The sequence below is a fragment of the Topomyia yanbarensis genome, chromosome 1, assembly GCF_030247195.1.
Source record: "Topomyia yanbarensis strain Yona2022 chromosome 1, ASM3024719v1, whole genome shotgun sequence".
Classification (NCBI taxonomy): Eukaryota; Metazoa; Arthropoda; class Insecta; order Diptera; family Culicidae; genus Topomyia; species Topomyia yanbarensis.
This window is the reverse complement of record NC_080670.1, coordinates 49955053-49976655: the sequence shown is the minus strand read 5'-3', so window position 1 is coordinate 49976655 and position 21603 is coordinate 49955053. Positions and strand designations below refer to the sequence as shown.

General features: G+C 39.9%; 1 protein-coding gene across 1 annotated transcript in view; it reads right to left on the bottom strand.

The window, feature by feature from the left end:
• Window positions 1-21603, bottom strand: part of LOC131677573 (chondroadherin-like protein) — a 224226-nt gene that overhangs the window by 11692 nt on the left and 190931 nt on the right. The window contains exon 2 of the mRNA XM_058957461.1: window positions 9247-9349. The gene's annotated coding sequence lies outside the window, so the exon portion shown is untranslated. The remainder of the gene's footprint in view (window positions 1-9246; window positions 9350-21603) is intronic.

Sequence of the window (21603 nt, the reverse complement as noted above, 5' to 3'; positions counted from 1 at the left end):
AAATCGGTATTTTCGGTATTGCAAATGAAAAAACCGGTAAAAACCGGCATTTAAAAAAATTACAAACTGTGTTAACAAAATAATCGCTCAACATACAAAGCACATTGGGCATTTAATCAATTAACAGAGAACATGATTTGCTTTCAAAGTGCTCCAATATCGAAAAAGCTTTATGAATGTTGATTTGATTACTCTTATGGTATTGTGAATTTTTTCTAAGGTCCAGGTGCGGGAATAGCGTAATTGGTAAATCGATTGCCTTGTACGCTGCTCACCTAGGTTCGATTCTCAATCCCGCAAATAGGGTTAGAAATTTTTCCAGATATTTTTCTAACTAGAAAAGAGAGCCGTACTACTCTAAGGTAAAAACCTCAATAATCAAAATAAAAAATGGCAGCATCTTGTTTCTGCATCGTAGTATGCAAAGTGTCGTCGCTTATTAGTCCAAAAAGCACACTGGTTAGCTAGATGCAGTCGGCGTTCCGAGATTTGAAAAACAAATGCATCAAAAATCAGACCTTAAGTTACTGTTTTCTGGTTATCCAAATACTCAGACATGAAGGTGATGTTCACCAGAAATTGGAACGGGTTTCAGCCTGTCGAAAACGAAAACGCTATAGGACAGGCTGATCAAGGCAGATTTCTCACAGGTATCCAAAAGTGCCATTCGAACACTCATACTCAATTTATGAAACCGCTTGAGTATAAATTCCGCCTCGTCTTGAAAACCAGTGCTTTGTAACAATCTTCTTTTAATTTCATTTCAACGTACCCCGAGGCAGTATTGCTGATGAAAACCGTAGAATCTATTGTCAGAGTTCTATGATAGGTCTCTGCGTTATAGATTTGAAGTAGAGTGTATAAATTGAATACAAAATGGAGTATGTGAGAATATGGAGTTGATTGATTTTGTCTTGCAGATTTTCTTGTTCCTCCATAGTTTGATAAATTTTATTTGCCATGTGGGATTTTTTCGGGTTGTTAAATTAAGCTGTATCCCACTACTTACATAAGCACTATTCCCCTGGTTATATTATTATTAAAGAGTCCTAAAACAGCCAAGCGAACTGTGCATGGGACTTAATTTGAAAATACTAGCAAGTGGAAAAATTTAAAGAGTTTTGTAGCTGTGCAACAATAAAAACCTTTTATTATATAGTTCTTCCTAACAAATTACCGAAAATACCGGTTTTTCATTCCTATAAAATCGGTATTTCGGTATAGGATATTTGGACGGTTTTACCGGTTTTCGGTAACGGTAAAACCGGTACTCCCAACCCTAAGTTGGATATCCGCTAGGTAAACCATTGTCCAACTAAAAAGCATCTAAATGCCAAAATCTCATGTCAAATTTACTTTGACAATCGATCTGAAAATATTTAGAGATGTGAACAGATGCATTTCGACTATTAACGTTTTTTTGTAGAGTTTTTGACATTTGTCAGTCGGCCCGACTAGCGAATCAAATCAGTTAGTTGGACAGTGGCTGTGGGTCAATCGCTTCTTTTACAGGTTAGAAACATCTCTAGAAAAATCTGTGCAGGGTTGGGAATCGAACCTAGGCGAGCGGAGTACAAGGCGATCGATTTAGCAACTACGTTATGTCCGCCTCGTCATTACAATTGACAATTTAATGGGAAACGGTAATTGAAGTGATTCATTTTGTTAAATTGCGCTATGCTTACAATTTCGCGAAAGACTAAATCGATATTTTTTTAGTGTAGCTATCTTCAACTCAGCCATAATTTTACATGTTAATTTGCAAAGTTCTATGATCGGACCAAAAATACGATGCAAGGCTATTTACATTTACTATTATAGTGTTTTTGGTGATATTTATTTACTTGATATGGATGTAAATGTAGATGTAGATGCTGAAACCTTAAATTGGATATGTCAGGACACATGAGCATTATTGGAGCAAATAACCCAACTAGCTTTCGGTTTCTTCCAACCACCGCATCAGTGTCAATTTCGCTTTTATAACGTTCTCTTTCCAACAAAATTGCTCATAAAAGTGAACATTCCCCATCTGCTTACCAACCCGAACCTGCTTCGCCCAGTTATAGAGTTTTCTCCCAAAATCCGAACCATTACCTGAATTTCCTAATTTGCACGATCTTGTTATTCTTACCCGTTTTCTTCGCCACAGGCTCGGTTCACTGCGGTCGGGTTGAAAGTCTGACGCTATAACGTCTTTATCGCCAGCCACTCAATACCAAGGACCGCCGCCGTCGTCGTCGCAGTTACCGCCACCATTACCCTCTCGTTGTCAGTCGGGATGCCGGCCGGAAGAGACCAAAAGAATTCGGGGTCATGGAACGGGAGGTGTATTGTACTTGTCACCGTCTTTGTGTCACCAATCTTCCATGCCTTTTCAACACCACTTTTGCAGGGGCTTCCGGGCACCCGCTCTCCTACCGTCGCTTTCCTGGGAAATTCTTACTTTTTTCAGTCGCATTTATTCAGATTCGTCTCCTGCCGTTCCGAGTGCTTGCAGCACAGATTCTCGGTCGTTAGGTCGCTTCGGCATGCCCCTCGTTAGTGAGTAAGTAAGCAAAATAGAAGGAAGAAGGGCTCGGCATCCTTATGAAGTGAAAGGAGTGAAAAAGTTTAAATTAAATTGGAACTCTGTCAACATTTTCATCAGCGTGTCTGTTTTCATTCTTCTTGCTTCGCGTTGGCGCTGCCGTGAGGAGAACTTTCTTGCGGGCTGCTGCAGCATCTCCGTTAGTTTGGGGGCCCATCGAAATACCGACCATTCGAGTGGGGTGAATGAAAATTGTAAGACGAAGAATGCTGCTACCTGTACATATGTACGTGGGATCTTGCACAGATAGAGTTCTTGAACATGCTACCGGAAATTATGACAAAACCATTTCCGGTTTGTTTTCTCTTTCCGCTATTGTGTCCCATGCTTTTCGCTGTCCGTTAGGAAGATAAAAAGGTTCGTTCTCGAACGGATGTGATGGGGTAAGTTTGGCCTGTCTAAATTTAACGAGGATGACAATTGATATAACTTGATTTTTCGTAGATAAATGACAGTAATTTTCGGGGGGAGCGTTTACGACTTCAATATCACTTTTATAGGCTTTCTCCGTTTAACACCCTTAACAATTTTGTGGCAAGGACCTTGTTTAAATGGACTTTGGACCTAAGGAACTTAATCGAGTATCTTACTAAGACACTTCTGCTTAGTGTATGTATTACACGAAAAAAGTTCACGTATTCATGACCAAAAAATCACGATTTGTGTTTAAAAAAACTAGTTCGCGCCAAAAACATACATAGCGTTACATTCTAATGTTTGGTTGGGCTACTGTGGTAGTACCCTGGACATGTTAAGTTTTTGTTATGATTCTTGTTCATAATTTGGGGATACACTGGTTTGTATAAAGTACTGTAACAGACACTATACATAGACAGACTAGCGATGTATCAAAAATTGCAGCCAAACGAGCCCTCATGATTTTGAGAGGGGAAGTACAAGAGGAAGCTCATGCAAAGCTTATGGGAGCTTCTGTGATGCCAGTTTACATTCATGGTTGCAAGTTTTACTGTTTTTATCACCGCAAGTTTGCGTAGAAAGTGTCTGCATTATAAAGTACTAGCTAATATTCGTCGCGCGTTGCTGCAACATTCAACGAAATAGGAGTAAAACACGATTTTTTTCCGAAGCGCCATCTGGCGGGCCGATAATCTCCCACCAATAGCACACAAACACGCTCCATAGCAAATGTCTACTACGTATAAATATTTTCGGCTATCGGTTAAGCCGTTTGGGAGTCCATAAATTACATACATACAATGATTGAGCTTTGTGTATACAGTAATGTTTCGATTTTATCACGGTCGGTCTGTATTTTAGCGTGATATATTTGAAGCGTGATATATTCAAAACAAACCAAAAAAATACATTCAAGCATTAATCCATGTATTTCTGTAATCAAAAAGTAATGAAAAGATCAAGTTAGTCAAAAGAATAAATCATAGTAGGGTAATGGGCCTATTTTTGCCATGCTTCTATAATCACACTACCCATTTGAAGCCGTTGGCAGCGTCTGCCATCTTTGTTCAACGCATTGGCTAAAACGGTATGCCATCAGTGGATAATTTTTCCCCACACAGCTTCACCTTACGTAGCACATACCGTTTCTTAAAATAGTTGAACCACCCAAAACTAAACTTAAAGGAATCTGCCACATTAAGGTTTTAGACAAATATCTTGACTATTAAAATCAGTGTATTCGAAGAGATTACGATTCAGTTCTCGTTGTTTCAACATCCATAGAAATAGTCCCATCACCAATTGTTGATGTTGTCTTTTCAAAAGAAAAGTATTCACATCGATTCAAGAGAAAATGCATATCTAGGCATACCTACCATATCTTGCGTATTTTGTTTTTCTCATAATTTTGTTAGATTTTCTGGCGGATAACTAACAATTTAAAAAAGAAGTCGATTTGTTTACCTGATACACCAAACGGTCCCTCCAGATAGTCCCTTGAGGACATGGCAAATAAGTTACGAAGAATTTAAAACTAAAATTGAAATCGGTCGAAGAATATTTCGGCAATCCTAGTCATTGCAACAACGTCTTGGTAAAACATGATTTCGAGATTATTCACGCTTAAAGTTTCGCGCCACGCCCTGTCTTCACTTAAAGGAATAAGATGAACAGCGCCATAACTTTGCTTCTACTACTTATACCTCTATAAAAATTTCAGATACTTTCGCAAAGAATCTATAGTTTAAGATGAAAGAATAAAAAAGTTCGACTTTTTGACCGACCTCATCATATGTAAACCCTTAACGAAATAGTCCGAAACCTGATAATAGGCTCATTACCCTATATGTAAATAAGCAAATCAATTGTAAAAAACCCTAAAAGTGTCAGGACACAACATGTGGCTTAATTGGATCAAAACGTAGTGTGCCTTATCTGTTTTTCAAAAAGCGTGATATAATCGAGATAAAACCGTGATATATTCGAGGGTGATATAAACGAGTATTGATATAAACGCATAGTGATATAATCGAAACATTACTGTATAGATAGATAGATATCAACTGAAGAACCGACTTTTAAACGATCCTCATGACTTCAGAAGCTTTGTGGCGATTTTCGTAATTTTTCACCACGTTTCCATGATATTTTATTTATGAGTTAACCATAGGATTAGTGAATAGTGGGAGAATAGTGCGATCTATGTTCATGATTTCAGGATTTTAGTCACGATATTCATAATAGAAGTGTACGTTATTGTGACTTTTTATTCTTGCGCTCAGTTTTGAATTTGACAAGAGAGTAATCTAATGTAATGTTCATAATATCCGCAGTTTTATCATGGTATTCGAAATTTCTCATCGTCTTATCGTAATATGTTATTTGTTATATCATGAAATCATTTTATGATTTCCTGAACCATATTATGAGCACGAATGGTGAGCCATTTGTAATTCGCTAGTAATCATGAATCAGTCCACGTAAACACGAATATTTTGATTTTGTGAACCAATTCACGGGCATTGTTATTGAATAGAGACGAATATATTAGGAATCACTAGCTCACGATTATTGAAAAAATTTATGTATAGTATGCTGAGTTTCGTGAAATAGTTCACGAGAATATATATTTTATTATTATTATTATTTATTGGGCTCCAACTCCAGCGGGTCATTTGCAATAAAAAGGAAGATAGTTACATTGCATTTCACAGAGGTTGGTTTATCTTCCTTGAGTTCAGTTGGTCATAGGATTCGTAGTTGAGGTCTTGAGCTCCGGGATGAAAGTGCCTAGCTAGGGTCGCACGAGAGCCTCCTCAACACAAAGCCTGGGTGTGTCGGTGGGCTCGCTGAACGGTGGGGATGGGTGACTTAGAAATTTACGGTTTGTAGTTGGGCCACCCCAGCTCCTGGCTTGGACGTGGTGGAGGGCCCGCTGACCGTTCATGAGTGATGGGCTGGCAGATTGTGGAAGTAGAAGGACCGTGGGAGAACCTCCCAAGCACCCTGTCCGGGTGTCGCGGAGGGCCCGCTGAGCGGTGGTGATAGGTGGGTGGTGTGAGGTCAGTCTGTTTGCGTTCTGCCTTAGATGGATTCCAGAAGATTGGCAGCTTTCAAGAAAGCAAATAATGCCTCTTCGTGTCCTGGGTCGTTTGTTATTGTTTTCCGAATCGAGGAGGACAAGTTGTGGTGTCGTCGAAGTGTTTCAAACTCCCTGCTGTTTATGAGTAGGTACTCCACCGCGAGTCTTGTGTTGCAAGTTGTGCATTTTTGAGTGTCAACGCGGGTGATGGTGGAAACATCCTCGTATGACCCACACGGAGGCGCTCTTTGTTCTATTCGGCTTTCGAGGTCTCGCTTTGCTTTCTGAGGGTAGCCTCGAAGATTCCTCCAGTGCTCCAAGGTCTTCGATTTGGATTCCCTCATGATGTCGAATGGCGGGACCTCATTGGAAAATAGTGCGCGAGAGTGGTGACCGAGCGCAGCCAAGCGGTCAGTATCCTCTTTACAGCAGATTCCCGTATGCCCAGGAATCCAGCATATGGTAGTTAGTGGGTCGCAGGATTGCTCTATGGTTTGGACGTAGGGGTGCTTGGACTCCCCTCATTTCAGCGCATTGATGACCGAGAGGGAATGGGGAAAAATCACTGTCAGGGTGTCTTCAGGTTTGTTGGTAACGGCGGCTTTTGCCGAGAACACTGAGCACACGGAGGGTAGGCGACGCTCCAATTTCTCACCAAGTTTCGAATCGTCTGTGTAGATATACAGATGGTTTGAGTATTTGTGCTCGACCATCTGGAGGAATTTGGCTCTGACAGCACGAGAAGGATCACCTGCTCTGGTGGATGCAGCCAGACTTTGGGCCACGGTCGTACCAGGCGCCCAGTTGACCCGATGTTACTGCGCAACTGTGGGAAGATGGCATCGGCACGGGTGGTATGTATATTCTTGGCTGTCTGTAGCAGATGACATTCATCCCCATTTTTTTTTTGCTAGAACCCCGCGACTCATCTTAGAACGGCTGCCGCCACTACTCACCGACAGGGAAGGCCGCCGATTACTGGGGTGCTGGGCTGCAGGTTTGAGGCTGATCTGACTGCTCCGTGATGCAGCGGTACGAGGATATCAACTAGACCCTTCTAATGCTCTCAAGGACGTAAAAAGACGACTGTAGATGAGGGTCTGGCTGATGTTGAGTGCGGTTTGCCTAGTCGTTTTCTGCGTTCGCAGTCCTTTTTCATCCGTCGAAAGTGCGGAAGGAAAGTCATCTTCCGGTTGACAGTCACGTCAATAATTGTTGACTCCTTCCGGAATGGTTTTACTGTTCCAGCGAGTTTAACAGGCCGGTTTATGGATACATGGAGGGAGCTGCAACAATGCGAAATGCCGCATTTTGGGTCTGATATGCTGAAATCGACCGAGTTGGCCCATCGGCAAACGGCATTTACGGCAGCCTGCAGCTTCAGTCTAATGCGACCGGTCATTTCTCCGGCCGCTACAAGAATTAGGTCGTCAGTGTAAATAAACACGAACATGCCTTTCGGAAGCGTGGCAAACAATGAGCTCATGCTCGCTAGAAATAGTGTGACTAGCAGCGCCAAGCCTTGGGGGAGCCCGTTTGCCACCCAAAATTCCTTCAATATCTACCCTGAATCCTCGGTCACTGAGGTACTGCTTAATGAAGCAGCCATGGTTTCCGCGGATGCATTGGTGCAGCTGGCGGTAACCTCCCTCGATGAGATCTAGAATAGTGATCTCCGCATGTAGGTCGTCGACCATGATGTCGCCTAAATTTTCGCCGAGGCAACCTAGGTGAATGCCTGAGCCGAGTCACTTTCGGAATGCAAACTGACGACGGTCAAGAAGATCCTGTTCCTCGAGGAGGGTTAACAGGCGTCTGTTCTTCATTCTTTCCATCGTTTTCCCAATGCAGGGGAGGAGACCGATGGGTCGGAAATCATTCAGGCGTCTGGTTCCCTCCAATTTCTTCGGGATAGGGATCATGAATGCGGTTGTCCAGCTGTCTGGTGGAAGTTCACCTCTCCAAATCCTGTTGAATCCATTTAGTAGCGCTCGCTTGGCAACTGGAGATAGATGCCTTAACAGGGAAGAGCCGACGTCGCCAAGTTCAGCAGTATCGCCCTGTACTGGACTTGGCGAGTTCCATCTCGGAGAAATGTTTGTTATAATTCTGGTTCGCATTTGGTTTGGTGTTAGTGTCCTTGTCCGCGGTTGATACAGAGGCTTGGGTTGACACAGGGGATTTCTTTTAATTTTTCATGTTGTTCGCTGCAGGTCAAGAAGGCGGTTGGGACAGAAGTGACCACCGTGCCCGAAGTGCCCGCAATTGCAGTACATTATCGGCAGTGTGTAGTATGGGGAGATACTGGTGCGCAGTAGACCAATATACACGTGCTCCGGAAGGATAGAATTAGAGAATGATGGAATAACCAGTGGTGTGTCGGTCGGCTTACCGTCGAGCCTTTTTGTTATTTACCAAACGTCCGTGACCCATTGCTGAACCTTCAGCTCTTCCAGGAGTCTAGCTTCTTCTACATCTTTTGTGTCGGGATCGTAGGCGTTTTTTGGGCCGAGATCGTAGACTGTATAATGTTGAGTGTTGGACGAGGGATGATCTCCACTTTTTGACCGTCTATGAGCTGATCCATTTTTGTAGTGCTATTAAGGTTTTCTTGGACCGGGTTCTCAATACATGCATTTACCCCTTTGCCTCCTTTGTTCACGCTGCTTGAGACTGTCTCAAGCCCCGCATATACCGATTTTGGGATAAGAAATCGGCCGGAAGACGTTCGTAGCATTTTGCTTGATGTACGAACCTCTGCTCACTAGCATTTAGCCAAGCTGTAGTCGATAGACACTCTCGTACAGGTCACTTCACACGTGCACATCGATTCGATTCTGAGGTTCGCTGTTTCACACGCGTACAAATCACCGACGGTCGGCAATTTAGTGGAGGCGAAAATTTTTCGCTAGGTTCGAAAATTCAACTTGGTGGAAGATTTGATTTGGTGGAGGCGCGGTGGAGGAATAAATGACAGATGTGAAGAACTGGTGAGATTTGACATCCTGTAGCTTTCAGTTAAAAAGTGATCAGCCAGTGAATTCTGGCTGTACAATAAATTCTCCATGCAAAGATTTGGCGGTTTCCGTCATATCTGTGGCTGTTATTTTCGTGATTTTGTAAAAAAAAAAAAATTATATACCATAAATAAACTCACCACTACAAAACTGGAATTTGGGAAGATTGGGGATGAACACTACATTTTTCAATTGAGCACTACTTCTCACAAATCTTGTAGTCTAAACGCCGCGTTCGTTTCACTGAAAGTCAAACAGAAACAAAAGAAACATGGGTAAGTATTGAGATTGCATATAAGTTTATATGAATAATTCTTCGAACTGAATTCGACTAGTAAAGGTGTTAGGTAATATGTTTGGTAATCAAATACAAACTATTTTGAGAGAACTGGCGAAAAATATATTTTGATAGTACATTGGATTTGGATTTTCCAACCTAAAACGTTTTTGGGATTAGAAAAAGCTGGACTAGGCCCATGGTTCGCCGGTAAGTTCATTATTGCAATTCATTTTCTATTCGAAAGCAATTAAGTGTGAGAATGATATCATAGGATGAATACCATCTGGTCTCTAGCACGTCGATTCTTCGGTTGTTGTAATGTGATAGTTTCTTTTTGAGCTTACGTCGAACTTGGAACTAGTGGAGAAAGATTGTCCGGACCAGTTCATCGGAAAATATTGTTTGGTCCAATAAACCGACAGAAATCGTAAAAATCTTTTCGTAAGTGAATGCCGTTCGGTTTTGTTCGTTCGTTCGGTGCTATGCCATCCGGTAGCATCAGCCTCCCGGCAACCCAATACCATCATATGGAGTTTGACAGTGACCAACATATATGGGGCGTTATAGCTATAAAGCCCCAAACAAAGAATTATGTTCGGCACTATACACGATATTCAAGCATTCAACACGACGTTTTGCATCTTGTGGGATGATTTAATAGCATATTATTCAGAAAATCAACATTTAGTAACTAATTGCAGCTTTTAATTATTCGTTTCAAAATTAATGTTTTGATTTTCATGGCAGTGATGCTGGTTGTACAGAGACGTCGTCCTTGGCAGGGTGCTGGGTACCATCAAATCTGACAATTTGTTCAGATTCGTGTCGTAATGTGCTGAATTAGAAAGGAGCATGAAAGAAAACTCCCACTCGGACGTGCCTGGCAGAATTCCCCCCAGATAGCCGGCAGCGAAATAAAAAGTCTGGCAGATTTTTTGGGGGTCTGGCTGGCTAAGCGCTGCCCAGCCGGCCGGCTCAAATGCAACAATCGTTTCTGGCAGAACTTTTCGCCTTACGGTTATTAACGGTTTTATTCTGCCGGATATCTGCCAGGCACGCACCGGCAGAACCGGTTTTGTACCGCTTCAGGTTTTGCTTGTATTTTTTCTTTATTTTTTTTTAAATTTTATGTAAATTCATAATAAAAACATATCTGGAGACATGAAATCCATATTACTTACCACGTTTGAAACTATTTTTTCATCTGCCAAAACTATCCTTCTTGGAAAAATGTAAATATGGCGAAAATGAAACAACGATAAACAAAACAGAACCTGTGAGGCGAATCTACCTGCCATAACTGGAAGGAGTATAACTGAATTCTGGCAGCGCCATTTTGATAATTTTGACTGCTGCCCAGCGATACCACATGTTTTTTTGAAATGTCTGTAGAAGAATAACTAAAATGTCTGTAAAAGTCTGTAGATGGTTGTGTAAATCCTAGTTACACTAAAATTTTACTTTAAAAATAGATTGAAAGTAGGAATCACTCGTATTCGAAAACAGTCATTCTAGTGCAATTTTACTAAACACTATTACTTTTTTAAAAGTCTGTAGATCTCTGGCTACGTCTGTAGGAGACATCAACAGTCTGTAAAATACAGACATGTCTGTAAATCTGGCATCGCTGCTTCCGGAATCCTGACGGATTTTTGCCTGCTGCCCGTTTTTCTTCCAAGCAGCGATGCCAGATTTACAGATATGGCTGCATTTTACAGACTTTTGATGGTCTCCTACAGACGTAATCAGAAATCTACAGACTTTTAAAAGAGTAACAGTGTTTAACAAAATTGCACTAGAACAATTGTATCCGAATTCTAGCGATTCCTTCACAATAGTTTTCTAATTTCAAGCTACTTTTAAAGTAATAACCTAGTGTAAATAGGATTTACACAACCATCTAGAAACTTTTATAGACATTTTAATTATTCTGATACAGACATTTCCCAAAAACATGTGGCATCGCTGCTTCCAAGCGGGCGTATGTGCCAGGGCTGCCACATTCATTGATTTTTATCTGTAATATAGATTTATTTCGAAGAAATGAGAACACACATCGAATAATACATTTTCTAGCTGAGATCATGTGGTAGTAGTTGCGTCAGTTATTATCGCATCGGTAACTAATTTCTAAAAACGTTACAATATATATCATGATCGATTGTCGACAATGGTTAAACAATCAACGAATATTGAATCATCAACGACTAAATCCAGTGCTTTTGAAACATTTCCATTTCCATAGAACTATGATACAGTAATGTGTTTAAACTTTTTATTTCATTTTTTATTATCTGAAGAACAAAGGCATTAAAGCTGCCCACATATCTTTTATCGTATGAATGGTTTCGTATGTTCATGGTAATGCAATTCAATTCCTTCCCTTCATACAACGTCCGTAATGCTCACCACCATCAGCATATGCTCTCGCTACACCAATTAGCATTATTACGGGGAAACTTTCGAAATTTTTTGTTCGTTGGCATCCTGTGCCCGACAAAAAATAAACAGAATAACAGATTTTCGTTCTTCCATTATGACAATCAGTGCCGAAGAACATACCAGCAGCATTCCCGGTTACGTGTACAGAACCGGATATGAGGCAGAGACCGAGTGAGCATTTTTTTGCTTCCGCTATTTCCTACGCACGCTGCAAAATAGCACCATCTAGTAGCAGGCGCCCAAGCAATAATGGAGGACACCGACGGGGTAACGAAGAAAGGCTAATGATAACGAACGAATGATGACTCAAAAATGTGTGTCAGTGCAGCGCAAAAGCGGGGATGCGACATCATCACAATCGTAGCAAGCAGTGGCTAAAATAAATTCCGAGTATCATCTGCAGTGTGTTGGTAAATAGTTAATCGTAATGTTACTGTATGTGGGTAAAGGAAATCCGGTTTGCGGTACATATTCGAACAATGGCAAACGTTTGAAGCCATTGTAGCAGGGCGGATTTCTGTTCGATGCAGAAGCTTCAGACACCTTCAACAAAGGTTTCATTTAAAAAAATTAAATCATGTTTATTTGGCAAGTTCAATTGACATAGAATAAATAAAATATATTCTGTTAAGATTCCTTTTTAGTCAATGCGAATTACCGGACCTGATAAAGTTTTGCGCAGCCCCTTGGTCACTCTAATTTTTGGGACAAATCAACTAAATTCATCGAACGAACCTACCGCTCATCAACATTACCAGTGCTGGAGATGTGTCATACAGTCAACACACCCAAGACGGTAAATCACCGAACAGATGTGGATGGTCTCAGTACCACTTACGCAGGCATACTACACACTATAATAAATTCGAAAGCTCCTCAAATCCATATGCACACCACTAACGCATAGTTCAGCCAGGCACGTAGCCAGAGGGGGGGCTAGGGGGCTAAAGCCCCCCCCGAAATTTTTCAAAAATAAATTTAAAAAACCGGTGACTTTTAACAAAACTTGTTGCTTATTTGGTTTGAACAAATTATTGAGAAAAAGTTAAAGAAGGCTATTTCTAACCACCGAAGGCAATGGTCACGAAATTCAGTGTGCTTTATGCTTTTGCTCGAGCCAGTGCGAAGCGAACAACAAAAAAGTAACTTTTATATTGTGTGCCTTGTCTGAAGAATACAAGAGACTGTTACTTTAATTGTAGCTGTAATAATCTGTCGAGATTAGTGATTAGCAGAAGCAAGAATTGGTGCTCCAGCCAAATGCGGTGATTATAAAATTATTGATCATTCGCATCCTGAAGGTGTAAATAGAGATTAGACTTTCGGAAACCGGCTCTATCCAGTTCTACCATGGCAGGCATTTAGCGCTCAACAAATCAGTGCAGACGAAACCATTCATTTCGCACAACTTAAAGCACAAGGTTGTGTGTGACAATGCTATAATTAAGATCCTTCTGTATATGGACTATGAGAAAATGAATGTTCCGCTACAAGATCGGATACCGCTTACTCGCAGATTAATGTCACATTTGGGAGAAATGGAATCTATTTGGAAGGGCAATTATTGAGGGCGAAAAGCAAGGAAGATATTCGCGAACATAAAGGCAGCAACTACGATGATGACACGGAAATGTACAATAGCGAGATAGAAATGAACTACTCCCCCCCAAGACATAGTTGGTGAGGAAAAAAATATTTCCTCGCCTCGTAAACAGGTTTCCACGTGCAATGGCTAAGCGCTTGCGCGAGATCTGTAGGACAACCACATAAACTCGTTATATTATTTTTATTGTTTAGATAAGTCGTAGAGAAACTGCAAGAGCCTTATTCATCTCTGATCTTCTGTCAGGACGCATCGATTCTCCAGATTTACTAGAGCGAGTTAACATCCAAGCAAGGTCCAGAACGCTACGCGGAAACGTTCTTCTGAGAGTGCCGTTTCGACGAACTATTCAAACAGCTAATGCCGCTATCACGGGACTACAACGCCTCTTCAATCGTGTGTCGCACTTGTTCGACTTTCATTTGTCTCGAATATCATTGAGAAATCGATTCCTGCAGTTTTTTAGATGTAATTAGTTTAAGTTTCCATCATTGGGGCCGAGTACGGCCTGTTGATGTGCGTGATAAATAAATAAATAAATAAAAAAAGGAAATATATAAAAGACCCACGACCCAGTTTGTTATTTTTAAATGATAAGTTTTTGAATTGCACACAATTTTGAATTTCTGTATTAGGTCAGTGCACACTGTACACTCTGTTCTCTGTACACTACTCTGCGCTACACAAAAAGTATTTCAATTTATCTGAGAACGATTGAGCCGAGAATAGAATTTTCATTTCGCGTCATTTTAACGCAATACCATTTTTATTAACGCTTCATTTAATTGTTACGAGTAATTCGTTCCGTACTAATACACTGTTAATCCGTAAATCCGTGATATCTTCGACAAACGTGCAAAAAAAATTCTTTTAAAAGTGGACCGGGCAAAAAGTGGTAAAATAATAGGCAATCACGAAGAGGGACTAAAATGTTGGGACTGATTGAATCTATAAGTCAATAAGTTGGGATAACAGTTTCGATTTCATGTCTTAAGTATGTGACAGTCTTTCGTTCCGTTTTTGCTCGTCATGGAATAAAATGAGAGAGATAATCTTAAATAAGAGAGCAAAGAGAGGAAAAAATCAACCAATCTAAATCGACTCAAGATCACTCTTCTATCTTTACTATACACTCAACACGAGTTCTTTCCGAATTGCGCTCTGATCTTCTCATTTCGTCTTCGTTGCGTTAGGTGCAACAACTTTAATTGAAACTTTTTCCCAAATAGTGATAAAACAAACATGTAATCAGACAAACATTACAACTTTCTTCAAGAAATCATACATCTCTTCCAATCTTGATGATGATTGAAAAAAATCAAGAGCTAATTATTTTTATTCACAAACAAACCTATTACTAAACAGATTAGTGTTCATATTTGTTTAATGAATTGGTAAAGAGTTTTGCAAAAGTTTTACAGGAAACGGATAATTTGCTGTAATTTAAAACAGACAACTCTAAAAGAAAGCTTCGGCAAATTAGGTGCAAGTGCGATGTGTTCTCTTCCATGTGTCGGAAGCAAGTGATGCTGAAATTATTATCTATGTTTATAGTCTCTAGTTATTTTGGTGGTGTAATCAATGATATATTTACCAAATTTTATGTAAATTAGAAGCATTGAGTAATCAGTGCTAAGTAATTTTCTTTCGATTTGTGAATAGATTCTGAGCAGTTTCGCTCATGATCAGTATCATTTAAATTGAAAATTTCATAAAGTCGAGTTAACGCAAACTTCGGATGAAGTCAAAGAGCTAGTAATAGTAGAAAGAAACCTGATCATGAGAGTAGGAGTTGAACCTATTTTCTGCATCTACAAATCGCCTGCCTTATCAGAAGATTTGAAGCAAATTTCGACATTCACTTTGTTCGGACATTCTTTGCAACGGTAAACTTTGATTTCACACTGATATATTCCTATTCATGGGGACAACCTTGACGTTGGTTTCGTTCTTCTGATTAGCAAATGCGTGTAAAGTTTCATGAGACGGGTTTTTGGATATTTTTCTACTCATTCCAATTTAGCGTCTTCTACAAATTGTAAAGGTGTATCGAATGTGTAGCATTTTCAAGCAGCGTAGCATGCAGCGTAGCATTTTCAAGCAGCCCTTAATACTTTGAGCTCTTGACTATTCATTTTTGTAACTAGAGAAATTTCTAACTTGTAAATCAAAAATAATCAAATTTAATTCGTCGATGCACTATAGCCTTTCTTGTAACAGGCAACATATTATTAGAGTTTTTAGTGTCTATTGTCTTATTTTTGGAATTGTTTTCACTAAGAACTTTTCATAATTACGTTCAGTTTCCAGTGATTGTTTCAAGTCATCAGAATTAATACATTTATGCAATAATTTTTAAGCCCCTCCCGAAACAAAATCCTGGCTACGGGCCTGAGTTCAGCTAAAGCTCACTATTCCCGAAGATCCCCACTTTGACACTTTGCGCTCACCATCTTACTGTAGTTTTTTGAAAGGGATCGTCAAGTAGAAACCAAAAGTGTACCCGTGAAAAATCTTGTGCCGTTAGAAACTCCAATGCGCAGTATGTTAATAAATATTTTATTTTTTCCCCTCACTGAGCTCACGTTATACACTGTAAAACTAAAACCGAATATCTAAATACAGATTCATTGTAGTTTTCCTCGAAAAAGACCACCAAAAACGGCCGAAACATCGGACAATCAAAAAATAAGTCGTTTGATATTTATACAAGACTGCGAAAGCCAATACCCAAACAAAAACTACAAATATTTTTATCAATGCGAGGTTATTTATTATTCATGAAGTTGTGACCGTGTGTGGCCCCAGAGAGGATATGTTTCTGGTCTCATAAATTATGCGTCGTGCATTCGGGCTCCACTCAGAAATGATTTTCAGTATTAGTATAATCAGCCTTGTATGCTGCGAAGTCTGTTACAAAAGAAACCGATAATTCTGTTGAAGTATTGCAAGTTTTTTTGGTTGCAAAGAAGTCGATATTCGTCACGCCGACACACGCAGGCGCGCCGGCGCCGATAGGTACCAAGAGCGTGACGCCGCCAACGCCGGCCAAAAATGGACTGAATGTTGTTGGCACGAATTAAAACTCGTCGAAAGTAAACAAAGTTCATTCCGTATCGTCAAACTGGCACCCAGGTGGTGAAATCGTTAGAGTTCAACGGGGTGCTGGAGCGCTGCCAGAAAATTTTTATTTCCCAGACTAAATTTTAGGAAACTTCCCAGTTAAGCTCAGACGGAATGCTGGCTGGTTCTAATTCGTATTCCGGCTCCAGTGACAAATCCGAACCTTGTTAAAATCGGTTGTATCGCAGGAGCTGGAATACTAACCAACCAGAATTCCGGTTCATTTGTTCGGTTTGAACTTTAATGGGTTCCGGTAACCACCCGATACCCTTCAGGAACCTCTGTTTAAGGGGTACCATTTCGATGCGGTTTAGCCGCTTAACCGCTATCCCTAGTTTAAGTCCGATTGAGCGGTAGCGAAGTCGGACAACATGCGCAAAAGCGATGTGGCGTAGCCATATTGGGTGGTGGAATAAAAATAAAATTGGCAACGGTAGCAAAATGTAAACACAAATGAGCACTCCGGATGAACCTATCGTCAATTCACGTTTCGACGAGTTTTGATTCGAGCCAATATTGTGGGCCCCAAAAGCGATGTGGCGTAGCCACATTGGGTAAAATTGGCTATGCTAGAAAATTGAAAACACAAATGAACACTCCGGATGAACTTATCGTCAATTGATATTTCGACGAGTTTTGATTTGTCCCAATAATATGGGCCCCCAAAAATGTCGCTTACGCCGCCGCCGATCGAAAATACTTCGGCGCACATATCTAATACATGCTGATTTGTTTCCACGCAAGATCAAAATAAAACCAAATATGGTTGAAAAGACAATATGAAATGAATGTCGGTCGGAATCAAAAGTGAAAATTGTCGCTTTAATTCTCGACAAATATATGATTACGGATTAAAAGCCAACTGTCAAAATTATCTTTAAAGGGAAATTCCGAACAAACCGTTACTTGCAAATCACCGATGTTGATAGTAAACGAAGGAGAAAAGTTTTCTCTTTCATTAACTGCTATGAACTGTGTTTAGCCGATAACGGTTTGTCCGGAATTTTGACAGTTGGGTGAGATTTCGCTGCGTATGGGGTAAAGTGCCTATTTTCACCATACTTAGGAAGGTGCCTCACTAATTCATTAATTACTCGACCTAAAATCAGTGGAACGCGTAAAAATTGGCATCAACAGCTTTGCTTTGTTGTTTAAAACCTAGATAATAGCAAAAAAGCGTTGAGAAAAGTTAACGATAGTGCAACCAATATCACGCACACGAGATTCCTGTATGGAAAACCCCGGACATAGTGGACGGAAGTCAATTCCGGTCACTTTTTATTGAAAACACGGAGCCGGTTTTGGTGAAAACCGCCCGGTGCGATCATTACACAGAAAACTACTTTAAGTAAAACTTTATGTCAATCTACTAGGCACGTAGCCAGAAAAAATAAATTTAAGAAAAAAACATGTTTTTCGGTGAAAAATTTGAATCTTATTTGGTTTGACCAAATTAATGAGAGAATGTTGAGAAAGATTGCTTTTTCGAACCACCAAAGACACCGGTCGGTGACAAAAACAGTTCCTTTCATATTGTGTGATTCGTCGGGAGAATAAAAATAACTGTTACTTTCATTCTTGTTGTGGTGATCTGTCGAGATGAGTGAGTCGCAGAAGTAAGAGGTGGTGCTCCAGCCAAATGTGGAGGCCTTTTCACATGTGACGCATAACCTACTCGTGATGTGAAACATTTGCTAAGGTGAAAATTGAGATTATTTCTACGGAAGTCGCCTCTATCGAGTTCTAACATGTCAGGCATACAGTGCTGATTCCGTTCAATAAAATTAGCCCAGGTCAAACCAGTTGTTTTGCACAATAACTTGTATCACGTGCCAACGCTATGATCCACATACATATGAACGATGATAAAATTAATGTCCGGCTACAAGATCTGATTCCACTAACTTGTATCGTGCCCATTATCAGATTCATGTCGCTTTTGGAGGAAATGTAATTCATTATAGTGTACACATCTAGGAAGTAATTCCCTGTACTTCAAATGGTCTTCTGTAGAGAGAATCTAGGTGGACCGACCCATTTCCGCCAACCTGACCCTGCACGTACAAAACATAATGCGAAAATATCATTACACACATTATATCTCTGCACATCCATAGTCTCTACAGTGAAGACCCGATTTTATCAGCCCCCGATGTTATCTACCCCCGATTTTATCATCCTTTTGACCCGATTTTATCAACTTTGTAAGAAAATTGATAGTAGTTTGATGGGCTCTAGCAGGCGAACCAACATGAATTCGAGTAAATCCTTTTTTGAGCATACTTTTCTTATCTTGGAAATCCGAAATATGCAAAAATAATTTTAATTTTTTTTATGAATTTTGCATTGTTAGGGAAATTTAAACCAAATAATCAGAAAGGGTTATGGGGCTATATCTAGAGACTAAAAGCTTCGGTTTTTCAAAAAGAAAGAAAAATATATGTCCCGATTTTCTAAATGTCGCTGTTTTATCAGCCTAATATTCACCAAGGGGCTGATAAAAACTGGTTTTCACTGTATAACAATTTCCTGAAAAACAAACAATTGCCAAATTTGTGGCTGCTGTTCGGCTAATATTGATGGCAATCGCTGTGTCAAGTATCTCCAAATCAACAGCCAGCACCTTCATTGAGGAAGTGAACACTCGTAACCCGTGAGGGCAAGAAACGAGAATGAAATCAGATGTTTGCGAACATGAACATGACTGTAATCACGATAATGACATGGAAGTGTACGAGATAGAAATGAATGACCACCAAACCGCTTTTGTTTAGGAAAAATATTTCCCAGGCTTGTAACAGATCTTCACGTGTAATCACTCGCACGGGATCAGTTGGACATCCATTAACGTTTTAGCTCGCCAAAAATGAGGCTTTATCGTGATTGCCACGTTTAACAACACTGAAATATTATGCTAGATGTTGGCAAGAATAAAGTTAGCTATTTAAATGACATGTTTTTAAATTACACGCAAACTGAATTTCTGTAAAGGGTTACTGCACTGTACGTTTAGTATAAACACCAGGCATCTCACTTAAACGTGCTAGCATAAACGTTTTACATTTGTTGACTACAATATAGCCGAGAAGACAGTTTTCGTGGCATTTTAATGCAATAGTATTTCTAGTGACACTCAATTTCATGTTTATGCGGGAATGCGCTCCGTACTAAAACACCGGAAAACCGTGATAGTGAACAAGTGAAAATGTGTAAAAGTTGCCAAAATGTCGTAAAACAGTGATTTTACTGAGATGTTCATATACTCATGAATAATAACACTCGTATTTTATTAACTTTGCTGATATGCTGAAACGTACACAGTAGTGGTAGGACTAACGGTCATGATTTTGTCCTTACTTTCCATCGGATGTCAATTGATGCTAAACCTCATATTAGTTAGTCGATCAGCATTTTTGGTTGCTTTCTGCTTCCAATTATTGCCTATGTAGGTTTGTAAACGACGTGACGATACAGCGAACAGACATCAGTAGGCTATCACGAAGAGCGCCTAAAATGTTGCAACTGGTTGAATCTTTAAGTCAATAATTTGGGATTATTGTTTCGATTTCATGTTTTTATGTATGTTTTATTTTTCTTTTTAGCGGGAAATACAGCATAGTGCTTTCGCATTGGCTTGATAATCCAAAAAAGGATGGTGTCATAGAACTGGTAATAGTTGCAGGACGCCAGATCAAGAAAATAGAAGTTGAACCGTTTTTGCGCATCTACAAATCACCTGCTAGATCAGAAGATTTAGTGCACATTTTGACATTCTTTTCGTTCGAATATTCTATGGATACTTTTCTACTCACTTCGGTTTAGCATCTACTATACCTTGTAAACGTGAAGTTTAGAACACCTTGCCTTTTTTGCTCCGTCAATGCTTGTAATATTCGGTTAACGCATAAATACTATAAATTCTTGAAAATCCATTGTTGTAATAAGAATAAATTGTAACTTGTGAATAAATAATAAAAATCAATAATTCGTCGATGAACAATAGCCTTTCTCGTGGCCAAGGATGCAAAATGCATACCTTTTCAGCGGCTGTAATTTTTCTGCCTACATTCTCTTTCGACGCTGCTGTCGTGCGCTAGCGCAGGACGCCCAGCGCTGTTCGGCAGTCTGTAAGCAAAGCAGTAATATGACAAAAAAATACTGCCCCCAGTACAGCCTCCAGACGCGAGCGGTACAGCTTCTTTTTCCTTATTTTACACTTTTAATATTTTTAATCATAAACGACGACAATGAATGCGGTTCGTTTACGCCACGACCGGCATCAACGCTTTCATGTGCGGACTTCTCCCTTTGACTATGCAGAGAAAAGTGTACAAAGCGAGAGAACAAACTTTACTACGCCACACTCTCACCGAGCAGTCGGAGTACATCAGCAAAACAAACATGTATTCTACTGCTGTACGGGGAAATGTACTGGGTTTGGCTACCGTTCTGGCAATAGCTGTAGTGATGCGTCGCGGTAGTGGGCTGTACGGCTTGTGCAAATGTAGATATACCGAAAAAATGTAGTTTACCGGTACCATTGGCATCCCTGCTCGTGGCAAAGAACATATTTTTAGGATTTTTAGTTTCTATTGTCTTAGATTTGGAATTGTTATCATTCAGAACTTTTCAAAATTTAATTCAGTTTTTTCACTATCTCAAGTCATCAGAATTAAAAGATTTATGCAATAATTTTTTAAAGCCTTTCCCGAAGCAAAATCCTGGATACGCAAATATGCAAACAATTCAGTACCTACTTTTTATTCTTGATTTTTTATCTACTTTTTGGACACTTTCCTAGTACCAATTGCAACGATACGCCCAAAAAAATTCGTAAAATAGAGCCTATGCTGTTCATATACATATTGAGCATTGCATGAAAATGTATAACCTCACTTTTCTGACAGCTCAGAGAGCTTGTTTACATGAACATAGAAAATTTTTGGTTTCATCTAGTACAAGAAACTCGGTTCGATGTTGTTGTTTGTTTATTTATTACGGCTTTAACCTCGAGGGTCATTCGCCTTTTTGAAAATAATGTACATTTCA